The sequence below is a fragment of the Schistocerca serialis genome, chromosome 1, assembly GCF_023864345.2.
Source record: "Schistocerca serialis cubense isolate TAMUIC-IGC-003099 chromosome 1, iqSchSeri2.2, whole genome shotgun sequence".
In the NCBI taxonomy this organism is placed as follows: Eukaryota; Metazoa; Arthropoda; class Insecta; order Orthoptera; family Acrididae; genus Schistocerca; species Schistocerca serialis.
The window spans coordinates 1,013,696,706-1,013,704,858 of NC_064638.1; the positions used below are offsets into that span (position 1 = coordinate 1,013,696,706).

At 42.9% G+C, this 8,153-nt stretch overlaps 1 pseudogene; it reads left to right on the forward strand.

The window, feature by feature from the left end:
* The first annotated feature begins 2,758 nt into the window (after positions 1-2,758).
* LOC126419899 (5S ribosomal RNA) lies at positions 2,759-2,876 on the forward strand (annotated as a pseudogene).
* Positions 2,877-8,153: the final 5,277 nt, after the last annotated feature.

Consider the following 8,153-nt stretch of genomic DNA (forward strand, 5'->3'; position numbering starts at 1 on the left):
CATGGCGAATTATCGCGAATGTGATCCACCAAACGTCCAAAAAACTAAACGCAACTGTGTGTTCTGCATCTGACTGAGAATGCGCCAGACGTTCCTGAGTTACGTTGGTTCTCCATGCCACAATTTTGGCACGGTCATCCCCGCTTCTGGTGCTGCAAACGGTCTCTCGCCCCTCCCACCCTTAGGGTTGCGTTTTATCCCTGAAGTTATGTTTGCACTATACTGTTCCAGTTTTATGGTTTATGAATTAGACTTTCATGTCCAAGTACTTCTGGGTTACTTTAAAAGTCTTAATGGTATACGTATTAAGGTATGTCTAAAACTAACTTTTAATGTTTAGTGACTGGATTTTATCAGTGCTACAATAGAGCGAACCATTGTCTCACTCCAGTCTTCACAGTGTGATACGCGGAGTCCACTGTTGTGGGTAGTTATCTTTTGTTATAAGAGCTCCCTTATGATTATATGGTAGCTTTTTCAGTGCAGTTTGCATTTACTTAGTACACATATCTAGTTCTTATGGCCGACGTTATTGATTTTAAGTGTTGCGACACCTGCGCATAATTCCTCAAATATTCTCTACGTCATCGCTTCGGTCTTTCTGCAGGAATCTTTTTTAGTTAAGGTGGAGACAGAGAAATACTGAAGAATTGTTCAACTTAAAAGCTTAGGAGATTTTGGATTGTTCCTTTATGTAACTTTCTCTTTAAAAGCCGAACCGTTATTAAATCTTGGTGATCTGTCTGACTAATCATTCTTGTGCTTACTTTCAATAGGAAAATGTCATTTGATTAAGAATTAAAAGAATTTCTTAAATACCTGTTCCATGAGGACCCTCGTCTTCATCGTCACGTCGTTGTGGAGTATTAGCTGTAGGGAAGTTTACCCCTCAGGGTGCTATCAGATATTAAACTTCTTCTTTAACTATGATGTTCTCAATTTCTAACCAATTTTCAGTCACCTTTAATATTTGACAGTTAGGGAGATAATGGGTGTGTTTCTACAGGTCAAAAACCAAAGCGTATCCATTTGTCAGAGAGTTATCCATAGTCCTTCAACAGATTACGGCAACTGCCCCACACTGACAATTAAAATCGTGGGGGCCCAGTTTTGAGGTGCTTTTATTCATTTTCATCCACACTATTCAAACACGATTTCTATCGTCAACGAACAATACTCAGTGACTGTCTTTATCTGGTTTGTTGAGCTGAGCTTTACATAAATATATCATTGTTCCATATCCTTTACAACAAAAAATGTCTTCTTGTTGTCAGCTATCGTGCAGGAGATCTGTGCTTAGACACAGTGAAGGGATACGCTGCCACTTCGAATGTTATCCTCGTTGCGTCAAGTTCGAATGTGCTTAGACTATAATATGCTGCTAGAACGAAATGAGTGACTTCCATTTTCATCATGTTGAAAACATTAGAAGAGTAGAAATTTTCCAAATTTCAGGAAACGGACTCACGAAACACAGTGGTGGCAATCTCCCTATAATATCAAACTACACAAAACAATGTGTTAATTATGTATTGATCGGACCTTCTGATAAATCATTTCGATTTTTCTGTTGTTCTTTCATCTAACCAGTCAACATTTATTTGGAAATTTTATTAATTATTAAAATCGAACTGTACATCGATTAGAGCGTGACGGAGTCGCCTTGGGGGAAAATATGACTAACTATATTGCAGGAAAGCAACGTGAAAGCTAAATTAGAAATATGACGCCTTCTGCATAACGAGTGAGGAAAAACCCCGAAGAGACAATGCATGAATAAGTATTACTTTGACTCCTACCCGCTGTAGCTACTTTCCCCTCTTTCCCCTTAGCCTTTCCAGTTCGTTCCCTTCGCTTTACAACTTCATTAGCCTGTATTGCACTCTCCTGCACATGCTCAGTGATACCAAGAGTGTCAATTCACTCTTCCCTCTCCACTACATCCCCCTCCCAAAAAAACTGAATCTGTTTGTCACAACAGCAGATTACAATACATATCTAACTCTCTTATCATAGCTCAAATACTTGAAGCTCATGTTTGTTCAAAACTAGTATGGAAATTTGCGCTAATCAATAAAAGTAATTTTGTTACATCACAGTTAAAATAATGGCAGATCATTTACTATCAGTGAGAAATCGGTGAAAGAGAGTCACAGCTGTTATAGGTGTGTTGCAGTGGCAGTAACTGAAACAAAGTTTTACACTGCGGCGATAAATTTTACACGTAATTACAGTCACCAACCTTCTCCTACGGACACCAAAATATGTTGTTGACTCCCATCTGCATAGGGAGAAATGATCATTTTCATAAGATAACAGAAAATAGAGTTCGAGCGGAACGATTTAAGTGTTCATTTTTCCCACGTGCTATTAGGCAGTGGAGGGGTCAAGAAATAATCTAAAAGCGGTTCTATGAACCCTCAGACAAACACTTAAGTGTAAATAGAATGAGATATTCACTGCGCAGCGGAGTGTGCGCTGATATGAAACTTTCTGGCACATTAAAACTGTGTGCCGGACGGAGATTTGCCCCCGAAAGGCAAAGGTCCCCAGTTCGAGTCTCGGTCCGGCACACAGTTTTAATCTGCCAGGAAGATGCACTTAAGTGTAAATGTCAGAATAATCGTGTAGATGTAGGAACTCTTGTAGTATGTGCCAATTGCATTCTAAAAGTTTCCACTCACTCCTCACTTAACGGTGTTTGATGAAACTAACCGCTAACGACAAAACATCTTCTTATCAGCTGATATTACATGCAGGCAGCGGCCTTGCCGCAGTGGATACACCGGTTCTCGTCAGATCACCGAAGTTAAGGGCTGTCGGGCGTGGCCGGCACTTGGATGGGTGACCATCCGGGCGGCCATGAGCTGCTGCCATTTTTGCGGGTGCACTCAGCCTCGTGATGCCAACTGAGGAGCTACTCGACCGAATAGTAGCGGCTCCGGTGAAAGAAAACCATCGTAACGACCGGGAGAGCGGATCCTCAACTGAGGATGACACGGCGGTCGGATGGTCCCGATGGGCCAATTGTGGCCTGACGACGGAGTGCTGTCATATTACATGTACCTTAAAATTCCTGCAGCTTTGTCTGAATCTGACGAAAATAGATTACGTCGAGGATGTAAAACTAATCTCTCATATACAACACGGAGGCCTGAATGGAGAGTCGCATGTCTGAAATCGCGACACGGTCCCAGCAAGCGCTGGGATGAGGCGACGCACGTGGCGCAAACAGGGCGGTAATGTCCGTGAAGAGCGAGGCGGGGCGGCCCGCACTGCGTGACGTCAGACGGTGGCTGCGGCGGCGGCGGCCGCGGACGGATGGGAATGCGATTACAAGCGGCGGGCCCGCGGCTCATGAATGTTAACCGAGCCGGCGAGGCGAGGCGAGGCGAGCGCGCAAGCGCTACGGGACGGGACGGCTGTTTGGCGTGGCAGGCGGCAGCGGCGGCGGCGGTGTGAGGCGCGTAGCGGGCAGCGAGCAGCGGGCTGCAGGCGCTCCGCAGCTGATCACTGACTCAGCGGCGTAGCAGGGCGCGTTCTGTGCGAGGACACCCACCAAAACGACGATCTGTAAATATGGCCGCATAGGGTCATGGCTACGCAGAAGAAGATGGATGTAACGTGAAAAGACGACGTAAATAGCTCAAGTCGTTAGGTCTGTTACAGCACAGTAAAATTATCAAGGGATGGACGACGAACAGTAAATTTACATTTCACAGAGGCCACAAGAGGCCATCACACCACGGACTGAGAAGAAATAACCTTGGATGCTGAATGAAAACCGTTGTGGCTGTTGTAACTACTTTGTTGAAGGCAGGGCCGGATTCGTAGTTTTGAATTACATCATCAGGTACAAGTATTATATTTCCTGATGATATAGTTTAAAATTACGAAATCAGTCGTGATTTTAATAAAGGATTTAGAATAGATGAAAATCTGCCGCGAATCCTACACCACACAGTAATATTCTAGAAGAGAGCGAACAAGCGCACTGTAAGCAGTCTATCCAGTAAACCTGTTTCATTTTCTAACTTCAGCCAGAATTCGAATCGAGAACAGCTGCTAACATAAGTAAGGTAGAAGTAAATATTCTCGGAGTAGTGAAGCAACTTAAATCACTTAATAAAAGGAAGTCTTCTGGTCCAGACTGTATACCAATTACGTTCGTTTCGGAGTATGATGATGCATTAGCTCCATACTTAACAATCATATACAACCGTTCGCTCGACGAAAGATCCGTACCCAAAGACTGGAAAGTTGCACAGGTCACACCAATATTGAACAAAGGTAGATTGAGTAATCCACTAAATTACAGGCCCATATCGTTAACATCGATATGTAGCAGGATTTTGGAACATATATTGTGTTCGTACATAATGAATTACCTCGAAGAAAACTGTCTATTGACACACAATCAACATGGCTTTAGAAAACATCCTTCCTGTGAAACACAACTAGCTCTTTATTCACATGAAGTGTTGAGTGCTATTGACAAGGGATTTCAGATCCATTCCTTATTTCTGGATTTCCGGAAGGCTTTTGACACTGTACCACACAAGCAGCTCGTAGTGAAATTGCGTGTTTATTGAATATCGTCTCAGTTATGTGACTGGATTTGTGATTTATTGTCAGAGAGGTCACAGTTCGTAGTAACTGACGGAAAGTCGTCGAGTAAAACAGAAGTGATTTCTGGCGTTCCCCAAGGTAGTGCTATAGACCCTTTGCTGTTCATTATCTATATAAACGATTTGGGAGACAATCTGAGCAGCCGTCTTCAATTGTTTGCTTATGACGCTGTCGTTTATCGACTAATAAAGTCATCAGAAGATCAAAACAAACTGCAAAACGATTTAGAAAAAATAAATGAATGGTGCGAAAAGTGACAGTTGACCCCTAATAACGAAAAGTGTGAGGTCATCCACATGAGCGCTAAAAGGAATTCGTTAAACTTCGGTTACACGATAAATCAGTCTAATCTAATAGCCGTAAATTCAACTAAATACCGGGTTATTACAATTACGAACAACTTAAATTAGAAGAAACTCATAGAAAATGTTATGGGGAAGGCTAACCAAAGACTGCGTATCATTGGCAGGAGACTTATAAAATGTAGCAGACCTACTAAGGAGACTCCCTACACTACGCTTGTACGTCCTATTTTAGAATACTTATGCGCGGTGTGGGATCCTTAACAGATAGGACTGACGGAGTACATCGAAGAAGTTCAAAGAAAGGCAGCTCGTTTTGTATTATCGCGAAATATGGGAGAGAGTGTCACAGAAATGATACTGGATTTGGGCTGGAAATCGTTAAAAGAAAGGTGTTTTACGTTGCGACGGAAACTTCTCACGAAATTCCAACCACCAACTTTCTCCTCCGACTGCAAAAATATTATTTTGACGCCGACCTACTTAGGGAGGAACGATCACCACGATAAAATAAGGGAAATCAGAGCTCATACGGAAAGATATAGGTGTTTATTCTTTCCGCGCGCTATACGAGATTGGAATAATAGAGAATTGTGAAGGTGGTTCGATGAACCCTCTGCCAGGTACTTAAATGTGATTTGCAGAGTATCCACGTAGATGTAGGTGCCACCCTACCTGTGAATAAACACTGTAAAGAAATTTCTCTAACTGGAGCAGTGATAGATATCTCTTATGAACGCCTACATCTGCATCTAAATTTACACATCGCTACCTACCTTACGGTGTTGGCGGCGGGTACTTTCTGTATCAGTGTCACCTACACCTTTTACTGTTCCAGTCGCGTATGTTTAACGGGAAGAACGATTGCTGGTTAGCCTCCGCGTGGGCTCAAATCTTTGTGATTATATCTTCAGAGTCTTTGCGCGAGATATTCGTAAGGGAAATGAATATATTGACCGACTCTTCTGGGAACTTAAGTCCTCAAAAGTTTAACGGTAAACAATAATCTGATGCGTAACACCTCTCTTGTAGCGTCTGTCAATGGAGTTGGCTGAGCATCGTCGTAACGCACTCGCCCTTACTAAATGAACCTGCCGCAAAATGTGCTGCTGTTATTTAGATCGTCTCTCTTTCTTCTATCAATCCTATCAGATACATATCCCATACGACGAGCAATATTGAACTACTAGCCGAACGACTGTTTTGTTAAATACTTCTGTTGTTGATGGACCGAATTCTCTAAGGATTCTGATACTGAATCGGTCTCACGTGTGCCTAACCCTCGATTATTTCATGTGGCCGTCTTCTACAAAAGCTTTTGAGGTGTGAATATCACACATATTGTTCAGAAATACACGCTGTATCCACCAAAAAAGTCCTGGAGGGCCCTGCTGTAGCGACGTTCGTTGCCTCTCTGTCTGTGGCTTAAGGTGACTAGTGGCCTCATCTCGCCAACAAATTATTATACACAGAATGATTCAGATACTCCTACCACTTGGGTTTTATGCAACCTGCAACATCTTCAGATACTACGTGCAAGATTTTCATATTCTCTCACTCGGTAAATGTCAACTGTTAGTCCTATAGAAAGAATGAAAGAAACTTTTTTGCTGGAAATTTAATGTACTTAAATTTTGTACTGGAATGCATTTCCGCTGGAGGCCACAGTTTTCGAATTATTAAAGGAAAACGCATTTCGAGGAAACTGTTGTAGGTTTTTCTTGAATGACTCGGGAATTACGACCTCTAGCAAGAATGCATTCCAGGACAAAATGTAGCTATATTACATTTCCGACAGAATCTCCTGCTGCTCTATCCTGTGAACTAATAGTTTACACCTAGTGAGCGAGAGAATATGAAAATCTTGCACGTAATATTTGAAGGCGCTGTGGGCTGCGTAGAACCCAGCAGTAGGGGCAGCTAAATCACCCTGACGGCCGTTGCGGCCGAGCGGTTCTAGGCGCTTCACTCTGGAACCGCGCGACCGCTACGGTCGCAGGTTCGAATCCTGCCTCGGGCATGGATGTGTGTGATGTCCTTAGGTTAGTTAGGTTTAAGTAGTTCTAATTTCTATTGAACTGATGAGCAAAGGAGTTAAGTCCCATAGTGCTCAGAGCCATTTGAACAATTTTTTTGAATCACCGTGTAGAACACGGGCAAGGTCTTAAGTGTTATACTTCTTTGCACTGGTGAATACATCTATTTCCACAACTTGACTTTTCTTGTCCCAGGGCCATGTTGATACGTTCAGAAATCGTCTATGGTGATGAAGTAATTACATAATTATCTCAGTTGGCCTGGTACAGCTTCAACGTTTTTTTCTGTTTTTGGCAAGCTGTTTGAATAATGGTGAGCAAGTCCAGAACCCAGTGAAAAGCTTACCTTTGTCAATTTATAAATGTTGAGCAAAATGTTGAAAACTGATCCATGATTGTCACTCTTTCCGATAACTTATCGATTGTGATGTGTCTGTTTTCGAGCACTAAGGCCTCCACTTGCGATAGCCGGTTCCTAAAAATGAAGTGGCCTGCAACTTCGTCCGCCGTCATTGAAACTTGTTTCGCCACACTGGAGTCATCTGTGACACATGATACTAACGCGCATTGTTACCGTGCTGTTCCATCAACTCGGTATGGAATGTTACAATGTTCGTCCCATCAGATACACAAAAAAAGGTTTAGCTCTAAGCTGCACATTTTGTTTCTCGGTTGCTCTAACGGCATGCTTTAATTTCTGCGCCTCGGTGCCTTTAATGTGTACCAGGACTGCAAACTGATTTCGTAACTTTTTTCTCCGAAACGGTAATTACGAGGAGTGTTCAATAAGTAACACAACATATATTTTTCTGAAAGCAGATTGATTTTATTCAGGATTCCCATACACCATATTATTCCCCACGCTTTTGGCTACAAAACCCTATTTTTCAACATAGTCTCCTTTCAATGCGACTGCCTTTCGGCACCTTACTAGGAGGGCGTGTATGCTCGCTGGGCTCCATTCTACTGGTCGACGTCGGAGCCAACGTGCTGCAGCATCAGTAATCTCCCCATCATCCATGCACTGCATTCTGTGTAGTGCATCTTTCATTGAGCCAAACGGATGGAAGCCGGGAGGTCGGAGATCCGGGATGTAGGGTAGATGAGGAAGGACACTCCAATGAAGTTTTGTGAGCTCTCGGATGTGCAGACCCGTTTGGGGCCTTACGTTGTCATGGAGAAGGAG